We start from the raw sequence: 13,776 nt of genomic DNA on the forward strand, positions 1-13,776 counted from the left end.
TTTTACAAACTTTGGATGGGTGTCCAAATTTAAAACAATTAAAACATTGCAGGGGCTTTTGTTTGAAAGGCCGAACTTTAATCCTTTCATTTTCAATAAAAATATGGAAAGGTACATCAGCATCCTGGAAAGTGAGTATAATCATTGAAGTTCCAGGAATCTTATGCACTTTCCATACATTTAATGGACACATAGAAAGTATCTCCTCCTCTGTAAATTCGTATAGGTCCTTATTAAAGACCACTCCCCTTCCATAACTAAAATTAAGATGAGGTTTCATTTCCAATGTAATTTCATCACTGCCTGTCTGTAAGTTAGACAGTATTGCAGACTGAGTCGAAGATTTGGCATGGATGAGATAACTGTTCTTCCCAAAACGAGATATATCTCCAGGTGCTATGGTTCCTACTTTTTTTTGGATAAACTTACATATCTTAAAATAATTCCCTATTATCCCTTTAGGTTCAGCTAAGAGCCACATTGGTGGTTTGGGTTTTCTCTGTGAAGGCATGGGTACATTTCTATCTTTTTCAAACCAATCAGCAGGTTTGTACACATCCAATTCCTTTGGGACCTTATCACAAAGAGCTCCCATGATGTTCAATTCGTTAATTTTGATACTACTAATATTACTTATGGCATTAAACGCCTCATCGTGACTTTCAAAAGATATCCAAGAGTCCCATTTTTCATCTCCAAGTCTCATTCTTATTTCCTTTATCAATCCATAGCACTCAAATGCTCTATATATATCATCATAATTTGTCTCTAATGGGATTTGGGAAACATGAAGGAATCGTAGTTTCCCTGTGTTACCCAAATTGCTAGATTTTTTAACATCAGTAGAGTGGTCCTTTTTAGTTCGAAGGTCGTCAACAGAGTTTTCCTTAATTACAGTACCAGAAGTCGTCAACAGTGCCGGGGGGGAGTCAGCAAATCCAGGGGATGGGGAGTCAGTATTTGAAGGGTCCATATTTAAGGATGGGATTTTCAGGTTTTTTGTTGTTTTGTTGGGGTACCTGCTTGAGAATTATAAGAAAGTATCATACGTTGGAAAGGAAATTTGCATTCTCCACTATCGGCACAATGAGAGTATATTTCCCCGATGGTCCACTCCATACCCTACCCGAAGGATAGCATCAAAACAGATATAGAGGCACAGGTGTAAGCTAAACCCGCCTGTTAGGACTGAGACCAAAGTAATATGGAATCATCCTCCCCATATCTGTAATGATGGGCTTCCGGCCAAAAGCCAAGAGTCCCACCTCAAGGATTGGATCCCCCTGGATTCCGATGACCCAACCCTTGAGAGTAGTTCCGCCAAAAAGGTCCAAACCATCTTTGGGATGGCTGATTGATTGATTGATTGATTCAAAGTTTTCAGGCATCCTGACATCTGAGGTCATTGACGCCGGTAACATTTAATTTATGTATACAAAAATAAAAGATAAAATAAAATAAAAAATAAAAGAGTATTCAATTAAAATCATAAAAGTTGAATGTAATAAAAGTTAAATATTTTTCAGAAGACCTGCTTCTGAAATAAATCTAAAAATGCCACTTGCATGGTAGGACACATCATTTCCAAGAATCTTGGCAAGGATGAACCTGCCACCCTCACCTCGAGCCTCAAACAAATATCTATTCCGCAAGTTGTTATAATTGGGGCATTCGGTCAGCAAATGCCTTACTGTTAGAGGTACTAAGCAGTCATCACAATACGGTTGGTGTTGGCCCTTCAGCAGAAACTCGTGTGTCAACCGAGTGTGACCAATACGGAGACGACAAAGAGACGTCTCCCATTTTCGGGGCATCATATTATACCTCCAAGGAGATATGTCATTTGTTATCTCTCGCATTTTATTGCCATCTTGACTATCCCATTGCTGTTGCCATTTATTGCAAACCAAGTTCTTGATGACAGGTAAGAAATCATTACAGGCAATGGGATACCTTCTTGGCAGCAACTCGGATGCAGCCTCCTTAGCCAGTGAATCTGCCTTCTCATTCCCAGACACACCTACATGTGCTGGAACCCAACAAAATTGAACTGTTATACCTCTCCGTCCAATAATGAGAAGCCATTCTAAAATCTTTAAAACTAGAGGGTTATTAGAATTAAAAACTTCCATAGCTTGAAGGACACTCCTTGCATCACTAAAAATTGTAAAATTACCCTCCTTCTCCAATGCTATTTTCTCAATAGCGGTTAATATGCCATACAGTTCGGCAGTAAATATGGAAGCGGTCAGAGGAAGTGCACCTCTACAATTAAAACCATTACTATGTACTCCAAATCCAACGCCAGCATCAGATTTGGAGCCATCAGTATAGATAAAAGTTGATCCTCTATGTTCTTTAACATGTTCATTAAAAAGAGACCTGGCTTCTTTTCAAATTGCCTCTTATCTTCTGCGCTACTATTACTCTCTTTTTTATATGTATACATACAACCACTTTCTTCTATCCGTTCTTTCCAATCCACGAAAGGAAAGTTAAAATCTCCGGATAGGAGTATATTCCAGTCTTTATGGTTTCTACATATATCATCTATTTTTTCTATTATTATGTCAAACTCCTTAGTATTTGGGGGTCTGTAAACTACAATATTCACTAGTTTTTCAAATTCAAATTCTACCGCAATCAATTCACATTCTGTGTTGCTGTATTTTTCACACACACAGAGAGAGAGAGAGAGAGAGAGAGAGAGAGAGAGAGAGAGAGAGAGAGAGAGAGAGAGAGAGAAAGAGAGAGAGAGAGAGAGTTTGTTTGCTTTAGTTTTGTCAAATCGCGAGCAAGAGAGAGAGAGAGAGAGAGAGACTTCTGATCCGCCCCACACTTTTTCAAGGAAGCAAAATATCTAAATAAATAGGATACTCACTTTGCAGTTTTAACATCTTGAAGTTAACCCTTTGGTCTTGGCTAGTAGAGTGGCAACAAGTTTGCCTATATTTTGTATAGCAGCAGATTAATCCCGGCCTAATACTGCAAGGTAAACAGTTTTGTGGGGAAGGCTGCTACTGTAGCTGGGCACCACACTCCACAGTGCAGGTTGGACTTTCTCGACCGATGTTCTAGTGCGCATCTCTTTAGATGATATTGGAACCGAGACCAAACGCCTGTAAAAGAGGGGGAATTAACACTTCTTTCTATAAAGCTCACAAGAATATTAAACATTGCTCACGGTGATGTTAGCTTATTCCATAGAGAAATGATTTATCGGGTCGATTAACTGATGATACTGCACCATAAAATATCTTATGATATGTTCCATAGAATACAAACCATTCTTGGCCAAATGCGTGTATACTCTGTCTCAATATATTTCAAGGGGAAATCATGAATAAGATTGGAGCTAGATATTTGGTTTATTTACAAAGATCTTACATAGAACTAGAAGGGCAAAGGGTGAAGCTAGGGGTAAAATAAGATCAAAAGAATTGGAGATGATTTGACAGAAAACAGATAGCAGAAAAAATTAGTGTATTGCCAAAGTATCCATTGGGATAGAAAGAAAATTTTGACCATTTAAAACAAACACATACCTTTTGTCTCAAATGAGTCTTGCCAAATCCTCCTTAGCATTATTTAGTACACAAGAATGAGCCTGCTTTGCCAGCTCGCAGAAGTGCTGTGAAACAGTTCCTTATTTATTGACGTATGCCATTACTGTATTAATATTGGCTGAGCTATAACCATAGTTGGAAAAGCAGGATGCTATAAGCCCAACTGCTCCAACATGAAAAATAGCCCAGTGGAGGAAAAAAGGAAAAAGAATAGTTTGCCCGACTGTACCCTCAAACAAATTAACTAACTTAAGACAGTGGAAGATCATGGTATAAAGGTTATGGCACTACCCAAGACTAGAGAACAATATTTTGATTTTACAGTACAGTATTCTTTTCTTAAAAGCTGCTTACCAAACCTAGTCTCTCTCTTCTCCCTTCGCCAAGAGTAAAGTAGCCACTGAACAATTACAGTGCAGTGGTTGACTCCTCTAGTGAAGAATTTTTTGCTTATCTTAGTGCTTTCAGGTGTATAAGGAAAAAGGAAAATATCTGGCCTATTCGTTGCATTTGTAGGCAAAAGAAAAAAAAAAGCCGTAACCAGAGAGGGATCCAATGTAGTACTGTACTGTACTATCTGGCCAGTCAAAGGACACTATAATTTGCTAGAGTTATCTCAATGGGTGGCTGGTGCCCTTGTTAACCCACTACCTATGGTAGTATTGTTGCTCAGGAATGCTACAGAGTGACCTCTCAGAGTTTGTTGAATGATTGGAGTCCCAGGAGTGCTGCCTTCAACTCCAACAGGCTGAAGTGCTGGCTATTCTCTTCCCTGAACCTGCAACCTGATGCTATCAGATTCCTCAGGTGTGGTCCCCATCTCTCCTTTCCTGCATTTGTAAAGAACAGCATTTCTGGAGAAGGGCACTACAAGGGTGTTCCCTTGGCGAGGTTCTCGTCCTTTAGCCACAAAGTTAGAATTTCTAGCATCTCTCGTTCCACTGGAATAAGGTGGTGAGGAAAGTTGGTGTTTGCTATCAAGTCACTCTACAGACAAGAGACCTCTGGTGGACATACCCATGTGGAACGAGCTTCTCCAAGGTTTGCCAGTAGGATCGCCAGTGATAGCTGTTGAGACATGAAAAGTCGTGCTACCCTCCCGAGTCTACTGATGCAAGGAAAAAACTCTTTGTTGAGCTATATAATATTTCCAGCTTCCTCGTTCTCTGATTAGGTGTAAAGGTTTGACTCTCATTGGTTTACCACAATCCCCAGATCATGGCAAAAGGAGAAAAGTTAGTATCGGTGTTTAAGGAACAGCCTCCACGAGGACAAGATCAATCAATTATCCAAGTACCTTAGTATACGTATACCCTTGGCATGAGCAAAAGTCAAGATTAGTGTGAACACCCGGGAGATTGATTGATTGATTTAAAGTTTTCAGGCATCCTGACATCTGAGGTCATTGACGCCGGTAACATTTAATTTATGTATACAAAAATAAAAGATAAAATAAAATAAAAAATAAAAGAGTATTCAATTAAAATCATAAAAGTTGAATGTAATAAAAGTTAAATATTTTTCAGAAGACCTGCTTCTGAAATAAATCTAAAAATGCCACTTGCATGGTAGGACACATCATTTCCAAGAATCTTGGCGAGGATGAACCAGCCACCCTCACCTCGAGCCTCAAACAAATATCTATTCCGCAAGTTGTTATGATTGGGGCATTCGGTCAACAAATGCCTTACTGTTAGAGGTACTAAACAGTCGTCACAATACGGTTGGTGTTGGCCCTTCAGCAGAAACTCATGTGTCAACCGAGTGTGACCAATACGGAGACGACAAAGAGACGTCTCCCATTTTTGGGGCATCATATTATACCTCCAAGGAGATATGTCATTTGTTATCTCTCGCATTTTATTGCCATCTTGACTATCCCATTGCTGTTGCCATTTATTGCAAACCAATTTCTTGATGTCAGGTAAGAAATCATCACAGGGAATGGGATACCTTCTTGGCAGCAACTCGGATGCAGCCTCCTTAGCCAGTGAATCTGCCTTCTCATTCCCGGACACACCTACATGTGCTGGAACCCAACAAAATTGAACCGTTATACCTCTCCGTCCAATAATGATAAGCCATTCTAAAATCTTTAAAACTAGAGGGTTATTAGAATTAAAAACTTCCATAGCTTGAAGGACACTCCTTGCATCACTAAAAATTGTAAAATTACCCTCCTTCTCCAACGCTATTTTCTCAATAGCGGTTAATATGCCATACAGTTCGGCAGTAAATATGGAAGCGGTCAGAGGAAGTGCACCTCTACAATTAAAACCATTACTATGTACTCCAAATCCAACGCCAGCATCTGATTTGGAGCCATCAGTATAGATAAAAGTTGATCCTCTATGTTCTTTAACATGTTCATTAAAAAGAGACTTGGCTTCTAGGTCTGACAAATTCTTCTTATCTCCAATAAAATATTTACAAAAAGATATCTCCGGTAACTTCCATGGAGGCGTTGATGATACCTTGAATGGAAGTACCTTATTTCTAGTTATTTCCAGACTATTTAATAATTGTTTCACCCGAAAGCCATAAGGTTGAGGAGATTTTGGGTGCAACTCAAAGTATGATGCATGTCTTACAAGGCTTGCAGTCTGAAATGCTAGAGTGTTAGGGAGTCTTTGCAATCTAAACCAATACCGAAGAATGGAAGACATTCGGTAAAGGTCTAGAGGTAACTCTCCAGCATCAACAAGGGAGAACACTCAAGAACACTCGGGGGTGGTTGGCCATCGCAAAAAACAAAAAATGAAAAATTTTCAAAGGACAAATGTTTGGAAGTATCTAGCTTTCAGGTCTTGAGAGAGCATACAGCGGTTCTTACTGACAACTACTTGCACAGCGTTCACAGACTTCATTTCATACCGAATCTTTCGAGTTAGACCATACTTATTAAAGGGGGAGAATTGCCCCAGTTGCCTATTCCACTAGGAACAGGTGATGATAAAAGCCTGAATATCTGCTCTGTATCACCTGTAGCACATCTCCGTTTACACTTCGTCCACCTCTAATTGGAGGGGGAAGTTTTCCTTCAACTTCGGATGATAAGGTTCTGAGTGAGGGGAGAATAAGAACATGAATGGGATATGGTATTTGTCCCTAAGGAAATTTACCATTCGTTCCTTAGCCTTGAGCAAACCTCACTTTGCCCAATGGCCTGACAGGCATGCTCCTACTCATGGCAGCAAGAGGGGGGCTTCCTGTCTTGGTCCCCTCTGGCTTCTCTTCTACATTAACCCCTTCAGAGCTGACCCCAAGGTCAATAGGGTCGACTTGGATCTAGGTTTCTATAAGAGTAGGAGGGGGGACTGATTTGGACTTGGAATCAATGACTGCTTCTTTCGAGCAACTATGAGTTGTTGATTGGTATTTTTAGGCTCCTTATCCCCCTTGAAGACAATAGCTTGGTGAAAAATATAACATAAGGCAATATCATTCATTTCTCCACTGTTTCACTGGAAGGGAAGAGAACTGGGCTCTTAAGAACAGGAGCATTTCTCCAGGGGAGAGTCTTTCACTGTCCAATCTGCCTTGCTAACTTCCCCACCACAGAGTCTCATTTTGAGAACCCAGTTGGTCCACTGATTGGCCGATTGGGGATCCAAAAAACTGACTACTCGCCCCTGAAAAGACTAGATCGGTTAAGTCCTTGTTCTTGGGCTTTAAAAGGTCCCAATATGAGGCAAAGAATACCACTGCATCAGACCACAAGTTAAAGCAGGATGTAGCCTGTAGTCTCCCCATGGAAGCAGCTTCCATTTTGACACTCAAAAGATGCTAGGCTCCGACCAGTCTTATACCATCAGTGTCCATGGAGTCTTAACTGTGACAATAGACAGGGGGACTGGCTTCTACTGGTGCATAGAATCTCTTCTGCCTAGAGAGTGCCAGGGGAATAATTTTGATTGAATAACTTGCTTTGAGAGAATTATTTCTACCAGAAACCTCTCTACCTATATTCTCAAAAGCTTCAAGATCCAGTTCAGGCTAGGTAAATTTCAAGGAGAGTCAAACCCTAAGAGCCCCAAACAAACAGTTAATGCAAGTCCTACCAGTCTTTGGACTTGAGAATTAGACAGAAACCCTGGAAGCTTCCCCTGAGCTGTTCATTTGTCTGATAAAGGAAAGAACCTTCAAGGTCAATTCAGAATTAGGGTTTTATGGTTTTACTGGAGCAGGATCCAAGTCCCGAGTAATTAAATCCATGTTTATCAATTCGTTTCCCAAATTTACTACGAGGGAGTGGGAATGATCCACGGGTCTTTGAGTTATGGCACGTTACCTTCCAGATTCCAATACATATCCTGGATAAGAAGCTGTCTTCTTTATAAGCCCTGGAGGGGTCTTTGATATTGCACGAGCCTTGGGTTTCTGGTCAATGGCCTGTACCTCTGAAGGGCTCACACATTCACTCCTGGAGAACCTTTGGACTGTATATGTCCTTGGGTTGCCTTTTTAAGGTCAAGGAATTCCTTTGGTCTGGTCGAGGCTAGTTGTGAATGATTGATTGATTTAAAGTTTTCAGGCATCCTGACATCTAAGGTCACTGACACCGATATCATTTAGTTTATGTATAAAAAAAAAAAAAAATAAAAATAAAAGAGTATCCAATTAAAATCATAAAAAAAGTTGAAGGTCAGACAACTTTAATAGTTTTCAGAAGACCTGCTTCTGAAATAAATCTAAAAATGCCACTAGCATAATAGGACACATCAAGTCCAAGAATCTTGGCAAGGATGAACCTGCCACCCTCACCTCGAGCCTCAAACAAATATCTATTCCTTAAGTTGTTATAATTGGGGCATTCGGTCAACAAATGCCTTACTGTTAGAGGTACTAAACAGTCTTCACAATACAGTTGGTGTTGGCCCTTCAGCAGAAACTCATGTCTCGACCGAGTGTGACCAATACGGAGACGACAAAGAGACGTCTCCCATTTTTGGGGCATCATATTATACCTCCATGGAGATATGACATTTGTTACCTCTCATTTTATTGCCATCTAGGCTATCCCATTGCTGTTGCCATTTATTGCAAACAAATTTCTTGATGTTAGATAGAAAATCATTACAAGGAATGGGATACCTTCTTGGCAGCAACTCGGATCCAGCACTCTTAGCCAGTGAATATGCCTTCTCATTCCCAGACACACCTACATGTGCTGGAACCCAACAAAATCAAACTGTTATACCTCTCCATCCAATAATAAAAAGCCATTCTAAAATCTTTAAAACTAGAGGGTTATTAGAATTAAAAAATCCTATAGCTTGAAGGACACTCCTTGCATCACTAAAAATTGTAAAATACCCTCCTCCTCCAACGCTATTTTCTCAATAGCGGTTAAAATGCCATACAGTTCGGCAGTAAATATGGAAGCGGTCAGAGGAAGTGCACTTTTACAATTAAAACCATTACTATGTACTCCAAATCCAACGCCAGCATCAGATTTGGAGCCATCAGAATAGATAAAAGTCGATCCTTTTGTTCTTCAACATGTTCCATAAAAAGAGACCTGGCTTCTAGGTCTGCCATATTCTTCTTAACTCCAATAAAGTATTTACAAAAAGATATCTCTGGTAATTTCCATGGAGGCGTTGATGATACCTTGAATGGAAGTACCTTACTTCTTATTATATCCAGATTGTTTAATAATCGTTTCACCCGAAAGCCATAAGGTTGGGGAGATTTTGGGTGCAACTCAAAGTATGATGCGTGTCTCATAAGGCGTGCAGCCTGAAAGGCTAGAGTTGGGGAGTCTTTGCAATCTAAATCAATACCGAACAATGGAAGACATTTGGTAAAGGTCTAGAGGTAACTCTCCAGCATCAACAAGGAGACTTGGGATAGGTGAGGTCCTAAATGCTCCTGTGGACAGTCTAATACCAGCATGTATTGAATCTAATATTTTTAACTGGCTTGGTGTGGGTGAAGAGTATATTTCACATCCATAACTAATCTTGGAAAAAAATCAAGGCCTTGTATAATTTTAAAATAGTATTGCGGTCTGCCCCCATGATGTATGGGACAATACTTTTAAAATATTCAGAGCTTCAAGACATTTAGCTTTTAACGCTTTTAGGGGAGAAACCCATGTAAGTCTACAATCAAATATCAAACCTAAAAATTTGGCTTCCGATACACATGGGATCCGTTGACCTTTAATGTATATATCAGGGTCTGGATGTGCTCCCCGGATACGACAAAAATGTGCAATACTGTAGTAGTTTTACTTGTTGAGAACTTAAATCCATTCATATCGGCCCACTGGACAATTTTGTCAATTGAGAGCTGTAGTTTTCTCTCAACCATTGCCATTCTAGTGCCAGCAAATGATATGGAGAGATCATCCACAAATAATGTTGAGAGAACATCCTGGGGAATGGCTGAGGATATCCCATTAATTGCTAGTGCAAAAGGGGTTACACTCAGCACAGTGCCCTGAGGAACTCCTTCCTAGCACTTACTCTCTGATAGAGTTTCCCCAACTCTCACTCGAAAAACTCCATGTGAAAGAAATGCCGGAATAAGTAGTGGCAGCTCTCCTCTCAATCCCATTTCATGAATTGTTTTGAGTATACCATATCTCCATGTGGTATCATATGCCTTTTCAAGGTCAAAAAATACTGTAACATGGTGCTGTTTGGAAGCAAAGGCTTCACAAATAGAAGACTCAAGTCGTATCAACACATCAGTCGTTCAGTGCATTTTTCGGAATCCACATTGAATCGGTGATAAAATACCTTTCTTTTTAAGGTACCACATAAGCCTTGCATTGACCATTTTCTCCATGATTTTACACAAACAAGATGTCAATGCAATAGGACGATAGTTTGCTGCTAAAAACTTGTCTTTACCGGGTTTTAAGAAGGCTAAAACAATGGCTAGTTCCCAAACACTTGGGTAACTATGATCATGCCATATTCTATTAATAATGCTTAAAATAAATAGCTTTGTATTAAAATGTACATGTTCAATCATTGCATATGGAATTCCATCGGGTCCAGGGGCTGTATCATTGCAATGAGCAAGTGCGGAATCAAATTCTTTTTCAGTGAAAGGAGAATTATAAGACACCTCCCTTCTTGTTGGAAAATTTAAAATTTTCTTTTCTTCAATGCTCCTATACTGGTGACCAGGGGCTCCTACACACTTGCTGGATACATTTGAAAAATGGCTAGCCAGGGCATTGCTAACATCATTTGCTTCAGTTACATACTAATCATTCACCTTCAACACTGGTGGTGGGTTGGGGGTGAATTTGCCAGCTATCTTTTTTACTTTCCTCCACACAGAAGATGGTGGTGTTCTACTATTAATGGAGGAAACAAAAGACATCCATGACTGGCGCCTTGCTTTTTTCATGGCACGACGGAACTGTGCTCTACATTTCTTGTACATAATTAAATTCTCATCAGTTCTGCGTCTATGCAATCATGTTAGAAATCTTCTTGTGGCTCTGTGCAGGGCAGTTAGTTCTGAAGACCACCACGGGACTGGTCGTCGTTTGAATAACCCTGTTGTTTTGGGAATTGAATTGACTACTGCAGTATGGAGAGTTCCATTCAGTAAGTCTATGGCATCATCAATATTTTCAAACTGTTCGGCATTTCCTTCAATTTCACTTAGCTCACGAAATCTATCCCAGTCCGCCTCATCAAGATTCCATCGTGGAGATCTTTGTAAAGGTGGACCATTGTTGGTGTTTATAATAATTGGTGCATGATCACTAGTATCCCAATCATCTAATGTCCTCCAATCAAAATCAAGGAGACAGAGCTTGCAATTGAAAAGTCGATGCATGACAAGGTACCCGTCTGTACATGGAAGTGTGTGGGCTCTCCTGTATTAAGGAGTCCAACATCCTCGTTTTCCACAATTGATGATATAATATTGCCCCTGGTGTTTGCTAAAACATCACCCCACAAAGGAAATCTACCATTCAAGTCTCCAAGTAAAAGAAAAGGTTGAGGGAGCTGTTGAATCACCTTTACTAAATCTTCATACAATATGATATCATTTGGAGGCAAGTACAGCAAACAGATTGTATATTTTCTTCCTATATCAATCTGTACAACCACTGCCTACAGAGGTGTCCTATAACTAATACATTCGCGAGGACAAGGGGTATTAGCATCAAGCTTGCTCTCCTGTAGACTTACATTTATGGGGGAATGCTCGTAAACTAAGAGCTTAAGTTCTTCATGTTTGGCCCTTAAACCCTGACAATTCCATTGCAAAATGGAGGAAAAAACCATGGTTTATTTTTTGGAAGAGCTTTTAGATGAAGTCTTCCCATTAGCAATTTTTGATCTAATGCTATTTCCAAGTGGTTTTATTAGAGGGTCTTGATAAATATGGTTTTTTGTTTGTGCTTTCCTTGTCCTTCTGATCCAATTGTTGAGGGGATGGTGGACCTCAACTTGAATTTCTGATTTATTTAAATTGTCTTCTGGTTTATCTGAAACATCAACAGACAAAACATCATATTTTTTGTTGTCATAACTCTAATACTTCTTATGGAAGGGGGGTGAGAGATGGAGGTCTCTCTCTTCCTATTTATAGGTGGTGAGGATCTACCAGGTTTTTGCACCTTCCCTACCACAGGTGCACCTGGTAACTTTGTTTCGGGTGGAACCTCCGTCAAATCAGGCAAGGACATGGCCTGAGAGAGGTTAGTAGTACTGGGGGATGAAGTTTGTATAGAAGTGGGCAGTGCCGCAGTTTTAATACACAGTGGCAAAGCCTTGGAAGGCAATATGCTTACCTTGTCACACAAAACTTTACTATCATTAGATGATTTATTTCTTTTCTTGGAATTACTGGCAGCAGTATGTGGGTTTGATGTCTCCTGTGGTATATTTTCTCTTGATTTCAGTGCCTTTGCATAGCTGTTTGGTTTTTTCAGTAGTCTTTTGGCATGTCCTACACTGGATTTGTTGAGGGCTGCTTCTTCAAACTTATAAATCTCGCAGCTCCTGTCAGTGGATTTATGGTTTGAATTGCAGTTCAAACAGCTGGGCTCAAGTATACACTGCATGATAAGGACTGGCACATATGCTACACATTTTTTCATTTTTACAAACTTTAGAAGGATGTCCAAATTTGAAACATTTGAAACATTGTAAGGGCTTTTGTTTGAAAGGTCAAACTTTTATTCTTCCATTTTCAATATCGATGTGGAAAGGTACATCAGCATCCTGGAAAGTAAGGATAATTATTGACGTCCCAGGAATCTTATGCACTTTCCACACTGTTAATGGGCACATGGCTAGTATTTCCTCTTCTGTAAATTCATACAGATCTTTATTGAAGACTACTCCCCTTCCGTAACTAAAGTTTAGGTGGTGTTTGACATCTAACATATCCTCATCACTGCTTGTCTTAAGGTTAGACAGAATTATTGATTGCATGTATGACTTTGCATGGGTTAGGAAGCTATTTTTTCCAAAGCGAGATATATCACCTGGTGCAATGGTTCCTACCTTTTTCTGAATTAGTTTGCCAATTTTAAAATAATTCCCATTACTCCCTTTAAGCTCGGCAACAAGCCACATTGGTGGTTTTGGCTTTCCTTGGGGGAGCATAGTTAAATCGATATCTTTCTCAAACCAGTCAGCAGGTCTATACACATCCAAAATGTTTGGTATCTTATCACATAGGGCCCCAATGACATAAAAGTTATTAATTTTGATATCATTGATGTTACATAATGCATAGAATGCTTCTTCATGATTATCATAAGTTACCCATGAATGCCATTTTTCATTTTCAAGTTTCATTCTAATTTCTTTTATCACTCCATAGCATCTGAATGCTTTATATATCATATAATCAGTATTTATTGGAATTTGGGTAACATGAAGGATTCGAAGTTTCCCTTTGTTACCCGACTTAATTGGTTTTAAAACATTAGTAGATTGATTGATTGATTGATTTAAATTTTTCAGGCATCCTGACATCTAAGGTCATTGACGCCGGTAACATTTAATTTATGTATACAAAAATAAAAATTAAAAGAGTATTCAATTAAAATCATATAAGTTGAATGTCATAAAAGTTAAATATTTTTCAGAAGACCTGCTTCTGAAATAAATCTAAAAATGCCACTTGCATGGTAGGACACATCATTTCCAAGAATCTTGGCAAGGATGAACCTCCCACCCTCACCTCGAGCCTCAAACAAATATCTATTCCTTAAGTT

The 13,776-nt window shown here is 39.5% G+C and overlaps 1 long non-coding RNA gene across 1 annotated transcript in view; it reads right to left on the reverse strand.

Annotated features, from left to right (window-relative positions):
- Positions 1–2,884: 2,884 nt before the first annotated feature.
- LOC137657144 (uncharacterized) overlaps positions 2,885–13,776 on the reverse strand; it is a 99,214-nt gene continuing 88,322 nt past the window's right edge. Inside the window, exon 3 of the long non-coding RNA XR_011047126.1 lies at positions 2,885–3,119. This is a non-coding gene — a long non-coding RNA (uncharacterized lncRNA). The remainder of the gene's footprint in view (positions 3,120–13,776) is intronic.

The sequence above is a fragment of the Palaemon carinicauda genome, chromosome 1 (assembly GCF_036898095.1).
Source record: "Palaemon carinicauda isolate YSFRI2023 chromosome 1, ASM3689809v2, whole genome shotgun sequence".
NCBI classification, from domain to species: Eukaryota; Metazoa; Arthropoda; class Malacostraca; order Decapoda; family Palaemonidae; genus Palaemon; species Palaemon carinicauda.